Below are 18,095 nucleotides of genomic sequence, written 5' to 3' on the forward strand. Positions count from 1 at the left end.
GGAAGTGGCCCAGCCCGAGGCCTGGCAGGCATTTTCACTGACGGGCTAGGCTTGGGCCTGGAAACTAGGCCCGGGCTAAGTATTCTGCCTCGGGCTTTGTTAGGCCTGGCCCAAAGCCCGGCCTGGCCCGACGGATGGCCAGGTATAGCCATGGTGCATTTTACAAGGAATTATAATGGTTTGTAATTGTGGGTGTACAACAGTTAACAACACTGATACATACTAGCGCCCGGATCTCCATGTCTGTGGTTGGGACTTGGGACAGAAAGAGGGAGTGTAGCACCCATGTGCTTTGATCCAATTAATGTATTTCCCGTGCCATGGATATATATTCCACACGACCAAAAGCATACTAGCTAGTTCTAGAATAACATGAGTACATTTTGCTAGTGTCAAAAGATTGTAGATAGGAAATGCAAAGGCGCTAGAAGCCTAGAGAGATGAGAATTGTGAAACAACAACCATTTGGGAGTAAGAGGTATCGGGAACAAGAGGAACATCCACCTAAATGTGTGCAGGTTGCAGGGTCCAATGTAGGCAATAACTCAACACCGAGCTTGAGCACGCCCTCGCTGCTGACAACCAGTAGTTAGAGCACGATGCCGCTGCAAATGACCGAAAGGTACACAAGACACTACGAGTTATGACAACTTGGTGCTAGAGTACACTTGAGTTCAAGAAGGTGTAGCAGATTCGGTTGTAGCCACAACCCTGACGCCGCTGAGTACTTAGTGGCGAGAGCAGGTCTTGCAAGAGCTGGCTTGATTTGCCTCCGAGACAATCCTACGCAAAGCTAGCAAAAGCTGGCCTGATTGATTCTTCTCCGGCCGGCTGGTCAATTCAATCTACCGGCAGCTAGAAATGTACACAACATGATGCAATCTACCGGCAGCTAGAAATGTACACACCGACGAAACTTGTATGGTTGTTTCCTTATTCAACCAACGATGTGATTAGAGACGACAAACCTAAAACTATGGTTGACACAATAACAAATAATTAGTATAGGAACATAAGTCTCTCAAAGCGAGATTGGTATATATATTATATGTTGTACCATTTAGGCCCCATTCATGGGATTTCCGCAGGAATTGTAAAGGTATGCCTTCCTACGGAATTATATCATTGCTGAGACTTTACCGTTTACTTCAGAAAATTAAGCTTTTATGTCAAGCAAAGCAACCAAGATCAAATGAAGAGCATGTTCCAACGTTTTAAATGCACGTGCCTTTTCACATTACAGTACTTCAACCCATACTCATTTTATTTTGTTGTTACTTGGTTTTGCATTCCTTTTTTCTGAACAGAGCCTTAGTAATGGTATCGATCTATCCGAGTTTTTTCTTTTCTTTTTTACCCTTGTGAACATGCATTGTGATGTATGAGTCCGAGTGATATAATTTGGATGGACAACAAGATTGACATAGGGGTTGAAAGAGTAGAGTTGATGTTAAGCAGAAATAAGGGTTGAGTAGCTGAAAGTACCAAAAAAGGACGTGACAAGCCTGCCAGGGTGCATTTGCCAGTAATTACCATCAAAATATGGTTTTTGATCGTGGATGCACAACAATTATACAACACCATCTCGCCAAAAAAACAATTATACAACACCGACACATATTGGTGCATGGGTTCCCATCAGGCCCGTACATGTACAGGTGCAAGTGGAGCCGCTGCACAGGGCCCCCAAAAATCTAAGGCCGCCGTATATATATATCCTTAAACTGCCAAAAAAATAAAGTGCAGCCCCAGCCCAACGCATGTCAATTAATCCACCAAGCCCCAACGGAACAACAGGCCCATAGCCCAACTCATCTCTCTCACGGAGAATTCCAGAAGACTGAAGACGGATCGAATTCCCCTGTTCTTTTCTCTCTCTCTCTCTACAACTCTGTTCCTCGAGACCAGGACTTGCCGGCGGCTGGCGAATTAAATCGCTCGCAATTAACTCGCAGACTCCTCATCTCCTTTCTCGAATGGCTTCCCAATTATTATCCAAGAAGAGAGCCGTTGATGGCAAGTACACAATGAACTGCAGGTTCGTTTCCTCATCAATCTATAAATTAGGGCGTTTTCTACCGCTTCTTCCACTGATCCATCAATCCATCCATCGTCCCCTTAGAGAATCAAGAGGTTGGAACAGGCCTGGGTTGGAATCTCGCTGCTTGGTGGCCGTAGTCCCTGGAGGTGAGCAATCAGAGCACCAAGCGCCCCCGCCTGATGATCTGCATCCGTGAACAGTCAGCAACAAAAGGTTGTTTCGCCCCCTTTTCACCCCTTTTTTAGTTGATCCATTGTTCTTTCTTGCATTTGTGTATCCTTGGTTTTTCTTAATTTTCTAAGATGTCTTCTAGTTCTAAACGCCCTGGTAGGAAGTATGAATCTGGGTATGAAAAACGTACAAAGAAGAAAAAAGCTGAAAATCTTATTCATTCTCTGAAGGGGTCTCTTGATAACTTTGTTGTGAAAGAACCACAAGTTTCTTCCGAAAATCAGAATATAGAGGCTGATGTGGATGATAATGTTGACAACATTCAGGTTGAGAATACTAATCCTGATGAGGCTAACCTTCATGGAAATGTCGTTGGCGCTAGTGTTAATGAAAACATGGATAGTTCACCTGATAAGAATAACATGGATGCATCTTCCGATGGTAATGCTTCTTTCCGGCCAGATATATATGATCCAAGGAATTGGGATGCCCTTGACTCAAAAGCGATTGACATCTTGGTAGAAAAGGATCCCAAAAGAGATTTAACTATAAAAAAGGCCGGAAGGATAAAAATAAAAGATGCTTTTCTTCGATATTTTACACAAGAGTTCTACCAAATGGAGAGAAGTGTGATAGAGATTGGCTTGTATACTCTAGAGAACTTGACAAGGTATTCTGCTTTTGTTGCAAATTATTTCGAAAGGGGCATGGAAAAGGGTCATTTGCCTAGTGAGGGTTTTAATGATTGGGCACATATTAGCATTAGAATTAGAGAGCACGAAACAAGTGCCGAACATGTTCTGAATATGGTCACTTGGTATGATTTGCGACTATGGTTGCAAAAGCATCAAACTATTAATTGTGTAGCGCAGCGACAACTTGAGAAAGAAAAGGACCATTGGAGAAAGGTTCTATTTAGAATTCTTTTGATGGTAAAATTTCTTGCGAAACACAATCTTGCATTTCGTGGTACTAACTTGACATTGTATCAAGATAATAATGGAAATTTCTTAGGCTTGGTTGAAATGCTAGCTGAGTTCGACCCAATTATTCAGGAGCATGTTAGGCGCATAACAAACAATGAAACTCATGTTCAATACCTTGGTCATGGGATACAAAATGAGTTAATACATTTGCTTGCTTCTGCAATTAAGTCAGAGATAATTAAAAAAATAAAAGAAGCAAAGTATTTTTCCGTGATACTTGATTGTACCCCTGATGCGAGCCACCAAGAACAAATGTCTCTGATAATACGATATGTCAATGCATCTTCGACTTTTGTTTCCATTGAGGAATCATTTTTAGGATTTTTGGATGTCAATGATACAACTGGGCAAGGGCTTTTTGATGTTTTGCAGGAAGAACTACGGAATCTTGACCTGGATCTAGATGATGTGAGAGGACAGAGCTACGATAATGGTGCAAATATGAAAGGTAAGAATAATGGTGTTCAAAGGAAACTTTTGGATAAAAATCCTAGAGCTTTTTATTCAGCATGTGGTTGTCATAGTATTAATTTGACACTTTGTGACATGGCAAAAACTTGTGGTAAAGCAAAGGACTTTTTTGGAATCATACAACGCATCTACACAACATTTGCTAATTCAACTAAAAAGTGGCAGATCTTGAAAGATAATATAGATGATACAACAGGATTGACTCTCAAGTCGTTGTCATCTACTCGTTGGGAGAGTCGAATAGATAGTGTTAAAGCTATAAGATTTCAGATTTCGAACATACGAGAAGCTTTACTGCAAGTATCTGATATTGATAATGATCCAAAAACTAGCAGTGAAGCTAAATCTCTCGCGAATAATGAACTTGGTGATTTTGAATTTTTAGTAGCTATTGTTATTTGGTATGAAATACTGTATGCCGTCAATCTGGTCAGCAAGAACTTACAATCAAAGGATATGCTTATTGATGTTGCTATTGAGCAAGTGTAGGGGCTAATTACCTTTTTTAATGGGTATAGAGACACTGGTTTTTGTAATGCATTGGAAACAGCAAAAGAAATTGCCTTGAAATGGAGATCGATCCTACATTTCGTCAAAAGCGTGAGATTAAAAGAAAGAAACAATTTGACGAAAACCCAGATGATGTGTTAATTTCTTCACAACCTGCACATGAATCATTTAGGAGAAAATATTTTATTCCTATTGTTGATCAGGCTATCAGTTCACTTACAACAAGATTTGAGCAATATGAATCATTCCAAAAGAACTTTGGTTTCTTATTTACTTCTGATGCACTAAAATCATTGGATGAGAAGAGCTTAAAATCTTCTTGTAGTGTTCTTGAGGCTGCACTAAAGAGTGGGGCGAAATCGGACATTAATGGTAGTGAATTATATGTTGAGCTAAATTTACTTAAAAGTTTCATTCCAAATGATAATATGGGGCCGGTTGATATCTTGAAATTTCTTAAACGGCTAGATTGTTTCCCTAATGCAACTATTGCATATAGAATTTTGTTAACTATTCCAGTGACCGTCGCATCAGCTGAGAGAAGTTTCTCCAAATTGAAATTATTGAAGTCCTATCTACGTTCAACAATGACACAAGAAAGGCTCAGTGGGTTGGCTACTATAGCAATTGAAAATGATATACTGGAGAGGGTTGCTTATGAAGATCTAATTGAAGATTTTGTATCAAGAAATGCTCAAAGGATTGCACGCTTTGGCTAACAGAGTAAAAGATGGACTTGTGGCTCAAAATTTTAAGATTTTTCTCTTGTATTATGTAGTTCCTTGAGAAAGCTGTCCTGCTGTAGTGACTAATAAAAATAATGTTTAAATTGCCTACTTGACTTTCTTATACATGGGGCCTAAATTGTGATTTCGCTCCGGGGCCTCAATTTCCGAGGTACGGCCCTGGTTCCCATGTGTATGGTTGGGATAAAAAGAGGGGAGTGTAGCACCCATGTGCTCTGGTCCTAGGTATTTCCCATTGCATGGATATATATATATTCTACCCAATGTTCACACAAACAAAAGTAAACTAGTTCTAGACCTCTAGAATAATCAAGATAAGAGTACCTTTTTTTGCTAACATTGTACATAGGAAACACAAAGGAGGAACTCGTTGCTTTCGGAGATGAGAGAAGAATGGAAGAACTACTGAAATTACAACCACTCGCAGTAGGAGGCATTAGGAACATGAGAAACATGCATTAAAATATTTTTAGGTTGCAGGGTCCAATATAGGCTTGAGCTATAACTCATTTCCGTAGTTGACAACTAGAAGTTAGAGCATACATATATCCAATAGCAGCTAAAGGATGCTGCTACCAAGTGGTGACACAACTGGAGCTAGAGTAGAGTCAATTTCATGTGGTTGTTGTTGCTGGAGCCATAATCACCTCTAACATTATCTTTAGTTAGCAGTTCGATGCCTTGTCACTAAATAGTCATGTAACTCGTTTGGCAGTCAGCTTGGATAAGTGGTTGTGCTACTCTAGTATGTAAATCCCTTCTATAGCTTTTGCATCTGGGCCCACCCATGTGCGGGCGCATGGCACCGCTATTTTTTTTTACGTTTTCTATTCTTTTTTTACTTTGAAAATGTTAAGGATTTTTTTATGAATTTGAAAATGTTTTTGGATATTAAAAAAATTATGAATTTGGCAATAATTCCAGGATTTAATTTTTTAATGAATTAAAAAAAAGATCCTAAATTTCAAATATTGTTTAGAAATTTGAAAATATGTGCATGGAATTCAAAAGTTATTCAGGAATTTTAAAAATGTTCATGAATTTTAAAAAATGTGCATAATTTTAATTTTTTTCACTAATTTTAAAAATGTTTCTAAATTTTAAAAAAATGTTCATGAATTTGGAAAATATTTGCGAAATTCAAAAAAGTCATGAGTTTGATTTTTTCCCAAATTAAAAAATAATTCTTTGAATTTCAAACAATGTTATCGAATTTAAATAATGTTCCCAGATTTTAGAAAATGTTCATAAATTTGAAAATTGTTCCCTTATTTGAAAACATTGATGATTTCAAAAATGTTGATGAATTTGCAATGTGTTTAAAATTTTAAAAAAATGCTCACAAACTTGAAAAATTCACGAATTTCTGAGAAAACCTGGTTTAGGGATGGTCCTAAAACCTTCCTAAAAACAGTGCAGAAAAAAAAACATATACAGGGTCGGCCCATAGCGCCGCAACTCCCGCATTTGGTAGGGTTGCCGATTGCACGCTATCCCCGGCGGCACGTGTGGAATAGGATTGCTGTGTGCTATGGGAGTTTTACAAAGCTGTCGGAGGAACAACATGATCAGCACAAGTTAGTCACAAGAGGCATCCAGGACCAACCATCAATTAATGGGATAAGTTGCTGACAGTTAGACATTCAGAGGGACATTCAGACTTTGAAAAACCACACATCAATGGGAGAAGTTTCAAATTAGATAGTAGCAGTTCCAGTTTAAATTCTGTTGCTACATTTTACTCTCCAGTGCTCATCGTGTTCTTTTACCCTACTGTATTATGTAGTCACTTAAGGTTTCCTATTACTAGTTGGACCCGCATGTCAGGTACACAAAACCCATCACCAGTTGGCATGAGGGACTGACCAAAATGGACTGAAGATTTTTCTGAAGAAAAGATCTGGGGTCTCTGGCCGGCGGCACCGGTGGCGGACATACGGGAGTAGGGGTCCACGCCGGCGTCGGGGTGGCAGCACACGCCAAGGAGGGTCGTCTCGTCTTCCTCGGCAGGCGCCAGCGAGCGGCGGAGATCAGAGGTGTCTCCGTGTCGACCAGCTCGCCGGCAGCCACATCCACAGCAGATTCAGTTCTTAACTCCAGATCCATGGTGAGCATCGGCGAGCTGCGCCGTCGACCATACAGCATGCTCCTCCTCCTAACTCTGCTTTCCTTCCTCCTAATCCCAGATTTATGCCCAGGCTGTGCCGGGGCGGCGGCGTCCTCCTCTGCTGTTGCCCGATTCTTCCAAATCCTAGGTTCAGGCTAGGTGCGGCTATGAGCCGTCGCGTCGTCCCCGTTGGCAGGCGCATCTTGGAGCAGAACATCAAGGCTCGGTACACGCCGGAGGCATGGGCACCGAGGACGCACTCCACCTGTTTGACGAATTGCTCCAGTATGCTGGGCGCTCCTCGATCCATGCCATCAACTGCCTCCTCACCGTTGTCGGCCGTGATTGCCCTGCACTCGGCGTCTGCCTCTTCAACCGCGTCGCAAGAGCCAAGGTGGCGCCCTGCAGTATCACCTATGCCATTCTAGTCGACTGCTGCTGCCGTGCTGGCCGCCAGGACCTTGGACACACTGCCATGGGACACGTCATTAAGTTGGGATTTACTGCAGATGCTATTGTCACTTTCAACCACCTACTAAAGGCCATCTGTGCGGAGAACAAGACCAGCTATGCAATGGACATTGTACTCTGAATAATGCCCATGTTTAACTGCATACCCAACATTTTCTCCTACAACATTCTTTTCAAGGGTCTTTGCAACGAAAGGAGAAGCCAAGAGGCTCTTGAGCTGATTCACATGATGGTACAGCATGGAGGTAGCTGCCAACCTAATGTGGTGTCCTATAACACCGTAGTTGATGGCCTGTTGAAAGAGGGTGAGGTGGGCAAAGCTTACACCCTATTTTCTGGAATGCTGCGTTAGGGGATATCACCGGATGTTGTGACCTGTAGTTCCATCATCTCTGGCATGTGCAAGGTTCATGCAATGGACAAGGCTGAGGAGGTTCTTCAACAGATGCTTGATAGAAGAATTCTGCCAGATGTTGCCACATATAATAGTCTGATACATGGATATTATTTATTAGGACAGTGTGAAGAGGTGGATCGGATTTTCAAGGAAATGTCTAGAAATGGTGTTCAACCAAATGTTGTAACTTACAGTATACAGATGGATTATCTTTGCAAGAGCGGAAGATGCGCAGAAGCTAGGAAGATTTTTGATTCTATGATCAGTTTGGGCCAAAAACCGGATGTTTCTACCTACAGTATTCTGCTTCATGGGTATTCTATGGAAAAATCTTTTCATGATATGCATTGTCTCATTGACTTGATTGTAGGAAATGGTATTGCACCGGATCATCATGTCTACAACATACTCATATCTGCATATGCTCAAGAAGAAACGGTTGGTGAGGTAATGCATATATTTATAAAAATGCGGCAGCAAGGATTGAACCCTAATGTTGCGAACTACGGAACGGTAATAAACTTACTTTGCAGCATCGGCCGAATGGATGATAATGGAAGGATTAGCTCCTAATATCATAGTTTTCACCCCCCCCCCCCCCCCCCCCTTATTAGTGGTTTTTGTACGTGTGGCAAACTGGAGAAGGTTCATGAACTATTTTCTGAAATGTTGGATCGCAGTATCTATCCCGACACACTGTTCTTCACCACAATTATCGACATGCTTTGCAAAAATGGAAGGATTATGGAAGCCCAAGATATCTTTGACCTGATGGTACACATGGGTGTCAAGCCTAACGTTTATACTTATGCCACATTGATGCATGGATACTTTTCAGATGGTAAGATGGATGAAGTGAGGAAGTTACTAGAAAATATGTGCTCAATTGGCTTGAAACCGGATGTTGTCACCTATAGCATACTGATAGATGGTTACTCTAAGAATGGAAGGATAGATGATGCACTGGTTGTTATCAGGGAAATGTTGGACGGTGTTAAGCCTTCTATTATCACTTTTAATATTATGATTGGTGTGTTGCTTAAAGGTAGCAGGAAGGAAGAAGCCAAAGATTTGTTTGGCGGTATCTGGGCCAAAGGATTAGTGCCTGACGTTGTTACATATAGCTTAATGATACAAAAACTTATAGAAGAAGGTTCTCTACAAGAGTCTGATGATCTATTCCTTTCTATGGAGAAGAATGGATGTGTTGCCGACTCCCATATCCTAAATGCTATAGTTAGAAGCTTACTTCAGAAAGGGGAGGTGCCCAGAGCTGGGACTTATCTGTCTAAAATTGATGAGAGGAGGTTCACCTTTGAAGCTTCCAGAGCTAGCTTGTTGGCTGCAGTTGCATCAGGGGGGAAAGGCCAGGAATATAAGGAGTTACTCCCCGAAAAATACCACTATTTTTCTGGAACAGGGCACTGATTGAAACCTTTTCTAGAGATTTTTCCTAGATGCTCTGGAGTGCTAATCGAGGGGTGAACTTCTCTTTGTAGGTTACTTCTTCCAACCTTTTCCTTTTTTAGTACGTTTGAAATGTAATAATCGTTGGAGAAACTGTAGTAAACTTTCCGACTGTCAACCTTTTCTAGAGAGTTTTTAGTACTTCTTCCAACAAGCTAGTAGTAAACTTTCTGACTATCACCATTTTGTTGATCCACTATATGTGTTTCATACATATGGATGGCTACTACTTCAAGGGAGTTGCACATTTGGCCTCAGCTAATCTTCAATTTTTAATTAGTTTTGCCAGTCCTGGATTTGTCCTAATAAGTTATCCTTGGCACCTTTTGCCTTACTTTTCTTCTGTACTGATGGTCATATGCTAGATATTCAGCCCTTCATAACTTGAGTAAACTTTGGAGTAAAGCTATGGCAAGTTGGCAACCATTTTACTCCATTAGACTTCAAGAATGACCACAATCAATGCATGGTAGGTTAAACTGTCAGAACTATTTACACTCCTAACTGATAAGAATTTATGATCTGTTTAGTTTGAGAAACTGTTTATAACAGAGCTTCCTTGGTTTCTAGCTTGCCAACAAGGACCAAAGGAGGACAAAAAAAGAGAAGGAGAAATGGTGTCATCCTAAGCCATGCATGTTCAAGTTCATAAGATAAATAATGGTCTCTCAAAAATACGGCTAGCAATTGCTGAGGAGAAGAAAACTTGAGCAGGCAGCACAGAGAGCTATAAATATAGGGAGTTATTAACTAAAATGGGCTATCTTCGCGACATCGTCCGGGTGCATCCGCACCTGGTGGGAGCCCAAACGGAGGTCGAGCTTGGTGAAGAAGCGGGCCCCATGTAGCTCGTCCAGGAGTTCATCAACGACGGGGATAGGAAATTTGTCCTTGGACGTCTTGGCGTTGGGAGCACGGTAGTCGATGCAGAAACGCCATGAGCCGTCGACCTTGCGAACAAGGACCACCGGCGCGGAGAACGGTGATGTCGAGATCCGGATGATGCCCTGGGCGAGCATGACTGCACACTGCCGCTCTAGCTCGTCCTTCTGCACCTGGGGGTAGCGGTACGGCCGCACGGCGACGGGAGCTGTGTCCGGTAGCAAGTGGATGCGGTGATCGTAGGGCCGGACTGGCGGGAGGCCTCGTGGCTCGTCGAAGAGGTCGCTGTGCTGCTACAATAGGCTAGCCAACAGGGGGTGCTCGGCATCGACGGCGGCTGTCGTCAGCTCACTGCCGGGGTGGCGCCACCCACGCCCTCCCACCGGACGCGGCGACCCAGGCGCTAGAAGATCATCGTCATGGCATCAAAATCCCAGAGGACGGGACCCAGGGTCCGCAAGAAGTCGACGCCGAGGATGAAGTCGAAGGAGCCCAAGTCAATGCCGACGCAGGTGATTATGGTGAAGTGCTTGTCACCGATGATGATGGGGACATGCCGAGCAATACCCTGGCAGTGTAGACGGTCACCGTTGGCCACGCTAACTCGTAGCTGCTCCCCGCGAGTCGGTTGTAGCGCCAAGAAGCGCATGGTGGCCCTGGGCAAGAAGTTGTGGGTGGAACCTGTATCCAGCAGGGCAAGGAACCGCTCCCCGTTGATCGTCACCGGCAGCAGCATAGTCTTCAACGTCCGTATGCCCGCGAGGGCATGGAGGGAGACCACGAGGGCGTTCGCCTGGGCGGGCCCCGGGGGAACCTCGGCGTCAAATGGGGCGGCCGGGTCACCGAGCCCGGCAGCGGCGGCGTCCTCCTCGATGTAGTCCGCAGCCTCCAAGTAGAAGAGGTGCGGGCAAACATGGCCGGAACGTAGGGCTCATCGCAATTGTAGCACATCCCCTAATGAAGGCGCTCGAGCTACTCGGCCGGGGTTAGCCAACAGAAGGGGCGCGTCATGGCTGGGGCGTTGGGCGTCGCGGGGGCCTGGGCAGGACGCCCCAGCGCTAGTGGTGCGGCCGGGGGGGGGGGGGGCTGTCGGGCGGCCCGGGACGGTGGCGCCTGCTCCAAGGCCACCGCGCGGCGCCCGAAGGCGCGGGCATAGTACATGGTGCTACTTCTTGAGCTTGCGTTGGTTTTTCCCTTGAAGAGGAAAGGCTGATGCAGTAAAGTAGAGTAAGTATTTCCCTTAGTTTTGAGAATCAAGGTATCAATGCAGTAGGATACAATGCACAAGTCACCGAATACCTGCACAAACAAACACCAACTTGCACCCAACGCGATAAAAGGGCTGTCAATCCCTTCACGGTTATTTGCAAAGTGAGATCTGATAGAGATGGATAAACGGTAAAGTAATATTTTTGGTATTTTTTGTTTATGGAATGGAAAGTAAGAGATTGCAAAGGAAGTAAATAGGAAACTAAAATTGTAGATCGAAAACTTATATGATAGAAAGTAGACCCGGGTGTCGGTGTCAAAACCGGCGGATCTCGGGTAGGGGGTTCCGAACTGTGCGTCTAAGTCGGATGGTAACAGGAGGCGGGGGACACGATGTTTACCCAGGTTCGGGCCCTCCCGATGGAGGTAAACCCTACTTCCTGCTTGATTGATCTTCATGATATGAGTATTACAAGAGTTGATCTACCACGAGATCGTAGAGGCTAAACCCTCGAAGCTAGCCTATGATTATGATTGTCGTTGTCCTACGGACTAAACCCTCCGGTTTATATAGACACCGGAGGGGGCCAGGGTTACACAGAGTCGGTTACAAGGGAGGACATCTACATATCTGAATTGCCAAGCTTGCCTTCCACGCAAAGGAGAGTCCCCTCTGGACACGGGACGAAGTCTTCAATCTTGTATCTTCATAGTCCAATAGTCCGGCCAAAGTACATAGTCCGGCAGTCCGAGGACCCCCTAATTCAGGACTTCCTCACCGGGGGCCATAGGTTTCACTAGAGGCTTCTCTCAAGATAGAAAATATTACGGTGGGTGAACAAATTACTGCCGAGCAATTGATAGAAAAGCGCAAAGTTATGACGATATCTAAGGAAATGATCATGAATATAGGCATCACGTCTGTATCAAGTAGATCGACTCCTGCCTGCATCTACTACTATTACTCCACACATCGACCGACTCCTGCCTGCATCTAGAGTATTAAGTTCATGAAGAACAGAGTAACGCATTAAGTGAGATGACATGATGTAGAGGAATAAACTCAAGCAATATGATGTAAACCCCATCTTTTTATCCTTGATGGCAACAATACAATACGTGCCTTGCTGCCCCTGCTGTCACTAGGAAAGGACACTGCAAGATTGAACCCAAAGCTAAGCACTTCTCGGATTGCAAGAAAAACCAATCTAGTTGACCAAACCAAATCGATAGTTCGAAGAGACTTGCAAAGATATCAAATCATGCATATAAGAATTCAGAGGAGATTCAAATAATATTCATAGATAAGCTGATCATAAATCCACAATTCGTCGGATCTCGGCAAACACACCGCAAAAAGTATTACATTGAATAGATATCCAAGAACATCGAGGAGAACATGGTATTGAGAATCAAAGAGAGAGAAGAAGCCATCTAGCTACTAGCTATGGACTCGTAGGTCTGTGGTAAACTACTCACGCTTCATTGAAAGGGCAATGATGTTGATGTAGAAGACCTCCATGATCGAATCCCCCTCCGGCAGGAGGCCGGGAAAGGCCCCTAGATGGGATCTCATGGGTACAGAAGGTTGTGGCGGTGGAAAAGTGTTTTCGTGGCTCTGCTCGTAGGTTTCGGAATATTTGAGAATATATAGGCGGAAGAAATAGGTCAGTGGAGTCACGAGGGGCCCACAAGGGTGGGTTGCGCGCCCTACCCCCCTGGGCCCAACCTCCGTCCTTGTGGCCGCCTTGTGGCTTCCCTGACGTGTACTCCAAGTCCTCTGGATGTCTTCTGGTCCAAGAAAAATCATCGTGAAAGGTTTATTCCGTTTGGACTCCGTTTGACATTCCTTTTCTGCGAAACTCTAAAACAAGGAAAAAACAGAAACTGGCACTGGGCTCTAGGTTAATAGGTTAGTCCCAAAAATAATATAAAATAGCATATTAATGCATACAGAACATCCAAAACAGATAATATAATATCATGGAACAATCAAAAATTATAGATACGTTGGAGAAGTATCACATGGCCGTATGGAGGCCCCGTGGCCCGCGCATCTCCACGTCCACGCGGATGTTGTCCGGCAAACCGCCAATGAAGAGCTCGCCCGATGGTGAGGCGTGATGCCGGGAGCGTGGCAAGCCAGGGCCTGGAAGCGGTCGGCAAATTCTTGCACCGTGGAGAGAAAAAGGCAGGCGCCCAAGCTCCGCTAGCCGACTCCCGCGCATCGGCGGTCCGAAGCGCAAGAGGCAAAGCTCGCGGAAGCGCTCCCATGGGGGCATGCCGCCCTTGTCCTGTTCGAGGGTGTAGTACCACATCTGAGCTGCTCCCCAAAGATGATATGAGGCGATCCAGGTGCGGTCGGATGCGAGCATGCGCTGCCCCTGATTAATTGGTTGCACTAGTTGAGCCAATTCAGGGGGTCCACGGTGCCGTCATACGTGGCGAACTCCAACTTGTAGAATCGCGGTGGTGGCTGGGCGTGTACGAGGGTCGGGTGCGCCTCGTCAGCGTGGAACAACGAGGATGGCGGGGCTGAGTAGGCGGACATCAAGGTGCCGCCCTAGAACAGGGGCCCATCGATGCCGTCATAGTGACCGGTGGAGCTCGAGGGTCCGTCGTACTGCAGGGCTGAGTGCGATGTGGGCGGCGGCACGTGCGGTTGGTCGGAGGCCGTCATGTAGACCGTCCCAAGGGACCCGGATAGCCAGGACAACAGCGGGGACAGCGACGGGGGAAACCGGACCTGGTGAATGGGCACCTCAAGCGCCGTCGTCGGGATACCCGACCCCGAGGTCGCCGGTGGTGGCGGCGGCAGCTGCTGCTGCTGCGGTAGCGACATGGTGGGGGCGACGAAGGTTGCCGGGGGCGGCGGCTGCCACGGGCGCAGCTACGGCCCCATGATGGTGGCGAAGGAGGCAGGTGGCTGCAGGCCGTAGGGCCCCGCGAGGAAGGTGTGGATGCCCTAGACCGCCTGAGTGAGGTCCCAGAGCGTCGCCGACATCTCTTCCGGGGTGAGGATGGCAGGGGCGGGCGCGGGTGGCATCTAGGCGGCGGAGGAGACCGGCCGTGACAGGGACGGTGTGCCCGCCGTGGTGGTCATCGGCGACGTGGTGGCGACCGACAGCGGGAGGGTGGCGGTGGGCAGAGTGGCAGACATGATCGATCCCGAGACAGGTGATACCAGATTGATAGGAGTGTTGAGGAACGTTGCATGGGAAACAAAAAATTTCATACGCTCACTGAGGGAGTCCTGGATTAAGGGGTCCTCGGACAGCCGGACTATATATATACTTCTGCCGGACTGTTGGACTATGAAGATACAAGATTCAAGACTTCGTCCCGTGTCTGGATGGGACTCTCCTTTGCGTGGAAGGCAATCTTGGCAATTCGGATATGTAGATCTCCTCCCTTGTAACCGACTCTGTGTAACCCTAGCCCCCTCCGGTGTCTATATAAACCGAAGGATTTAGTCCGTAGGAGGACAACAATCATAATCATGGGCTAGCTTCTAGGGTTTAGCCTCTACGATCTCGTGGTAGATCAACTCTTGTAATACTCATATCATCAAGATCAATCAAGCAGGAAGTAGGGTATTACCTCCATCAAGAGGGCTCGAACTTGGGTAAACATTGTGTCCCCTGCCTCCTGTTACCATCCGCCTTAGACGCACAGTTCAGGACCCCCGACCCGAGATTCGCCGGTTTTGACACCGACATTGGTGCTTTCATTGAGAGTTCCACTGTGCCGTCACCATAAGGCTTGATGGCTCCTTCGATCATTGGCAACGATGCGATCCAGGGTGAGGTTTTCCCCCCAGACAGATCTTTGTATTCGGCGTCTTCGCACTGCGGGCCAACTCGCTTGGCCATCTGGAGCATATCGAGAGCTACGCCCCTGGCCGCCAGGTCAGGTTTGGAAACTTAAATCATACTGTCGACATCCGCGGAGACTTGATCTTCAACGGATGCGAGCCCGTGTCAGGTGCGCCGCACAGTCACGACGAGCATGACTTAGCTCTGCCGCCAAAGAGTGTTCGGGAGGTCACCCCTGCGGCAACTCCGGCCCTCGATCCAGAGCAGATCGCGCCGCCCGAGGATGGGTGGATGGACCCCGTCACGGAGGCCGCACACTCAGCGACGATAGAGCCAAATACTGACTTTACCTCCTACGAGACCTGTGTTGCCGGATCCTTGGATTCGTCCCCGGCCACGGGCTCCGAACCGCCTGCGTCCATGCCTATCGAATCTGATTGGGCGCCGATCATGGAGTTTTCCTCCGCGGATATCTTTCAGCACTCGCCCTTGGGTGATGTGCTAAATTCGTTAAGGTCTCTCTCCTTGTCAGGAGGCCCTTGGCCGAACTATGTCCGGCTCGAGCGGGAGGCGGACGACGAAGAAATTCGTTCGCCACCCACCACCCACTTAATAGCCACTGTCGATGACTTAACTGACATGCTCGATTTCGACTCTGAAGACATCGACGGTATGGACGATGATGCAGGAGAGGAACAGGAACCACCGCCCATAGGGCGCTGGACAGCCACTTCATCACACGATATATATGGTGGATACACCCAAAGAAAACAATGACGAGGAACGGAAGGATGCAGCGAAGGATAGTTCCCTCGAGAAGCAACCAAAGCGATGACGTAGGCGCCGCTCCAAATACCGCCTCGGAAAAAACAGCGATAATAACGCAAGGAAAAATAATACCCCGGTCAACTCCAAAGGAAACAACGACCCCATGGACCCAGCGACAGAGCAGGACGAGCCAGCGGACGACGAACATAGTACGGAGCCGCTGTCCGATCACGGCGACGCCGAGGATAAAGCTAATCAACCTGTCTCGGGAGAGGAGAACAGTTCGGACGACGATGCATACATCATCCCGGAAAGGCACTTGGAGCAAGAGAACCTCCATAGAAGGCTTTTTGCCACCGCGAGGAGTCTAAAGAAGCATAAGCAAAGGCCTAAGGCCGCGCAAAATGTTGGGGAACGTAGTAATTTCAAAAAATTTCCTACGCACACGCAAGATCATGGTGATGCATAGCAACGAGAGGGGAGATTGTTGTCCACGTACCCTTGTAGACCGAAAGCGGAAGCGTTATCACAACGCGGTTGATGTAGTCATACGTCTTCACGATCCGACCGATCAAGTACCAAACGCACGGCACCTCCGAGTTCAGCACACGTTCGGCCCGATGACGTCCCTCGAACTCCGATCCAGCCGAGTGTTGAGGGAGAGTTTCATCAGCACGACGGCATGGTGACGATGTTGATGTTCTACCGACGCAGGGCTTCGCCTAAGCATCGCTACAGTATTACCGAGGTGGATTATGGTGGAGGGGGGCATCGCACACGGCTAAGAGATCAATGATCAATTGTTGTGTCTATGGGGTGCCCCCTGCCCCCGTATATAAATGAGCAAGGGGGGAGGCCGGCCGGCCCTTGCTAGGCGCGCCAGGAGGAGGAGTCCTCCTCCTAGTAGGAGTAGGACTCCCCTCTTTCCTACTCCTACTAGGAGGGGGAAAGGAAGGGGGAGAGGGAGAAGGAAAGGGGGCGCCCCCCTCTCCTAGTCCAATTCGGACCAGAGGGGAAGGGGGCGTGCGGCCCACCCTGGCTGCCCCTCTCTCTCTCCACTAAGGCCCATAAGGCCCATTACTTCTCCCGGGGGGTTCCGATAACCCTCCGACACTCCGGTTTTCTCCGAAATCACCCGGAACACTTCCGGTGTCCGAATATAGTCGTCCAATATATCAATATTTATGTCTCGACCATTTCGAGACTCCTCGTCATGTCCGTGATCACATCCGGGACTTCGAACAACCTTCGGTACATCAAAACATATAAACTCATAATATAACTGTCATCGTAACGTTAAGCGTGCGGACCCTACGGGTTCGAGAACTATGTAGACATGACCGAGACACGTCTCCGGTCAATAACCAATAGCGGAACCTGGATGCTCATATTGGCTCCTACATATTCTACGAAGATCTTTATCGGTCAGACCGCATAACAACATACGTTGTTCCCTTTGTCATCGGTATGTTACTTGCCCGAGATTCGATCGTCGGTATCTCAATACCTAGTTCAATCTCGTTACCAGCAAGTCTCTTTACTCGTTCCGTAATACATCATCCCGCAACTAACTCATTAGTTACAATGCTTGCAAGGCTTATAGTGATGTGCATTACCGAGTGGGCCCAGAGATACCTCTCCGACAATCAGAGTGACAAATCCTAATCTCGAAATACGCCAACCCAACAAGTACCTTTGGAGACACCTGTAGAGCACCTTTATAATCACCCAGTTATGTTGTGACGTTTGGTAGCACACAAAGTGTTCCTCCGGTAAACGGGAGTTGCATAATCTCATAGTCATAGGAACATGTATAAGTCATGAAGAAAGCAATAGCAACATACTAAACGATCGAGTCCTAAGCTAACGGAATGGGTCAAGTCAATCACATCATTCTCCTAATGATGTGATCCCGTTAATCAAATGACAACTCATGTTTATGGCTAGGAAACATAATCATCTCTGATCAACGAGCTAGTCAAGTAGAGGCATACTAGTGACACTCTGTTTGTCTATGTATTCACACATGTATTATGCTTCTGGTTAATACAATT

At 46.6% G+C, this 18,095-nt stretch overlaps 2 pseudogenes across 1 annotated transcript; both read left to right on the forward strand.

The window, feature by feature from the left end:
• Positions 1–2,343: 2,343 nt before the first annotated feature.
• LOC147963678 (uncharacterized) lies at positions 2,344–4,898 on the forward strand (annotated as a pseudogene).
• Positions 4,899–6,581: 1,683 nt separating this feature from the next.
• Positions 6,582–9,612, forward strand: LOC125512476 (uncharacterized; annotated as a pseudogene). The gene is made up of 2 exons (XR_015609370.1): positions 6,582–7,032; positions 7,112–9,612. The product of XR_015609370.1 is annotated as an uncharacterized LOC125512476 (transcript).
• Positions 9,613–18,095: the final 8,483 nt, after the last annotated feature.

Source organism: Triticum urartu, chromosome 6A, assembly GCF_056163025.1.
Source record: "Triticum urartu cultivar PI428250 chromosome 6A, HENAU_Tu73, whole genome shotgun sequence".
NCBI lineage: Eukaryota > Viridiplantae > Streptophyta > Magnoliopsida > Poales > Poaceae > Triticum > Triticum urartu.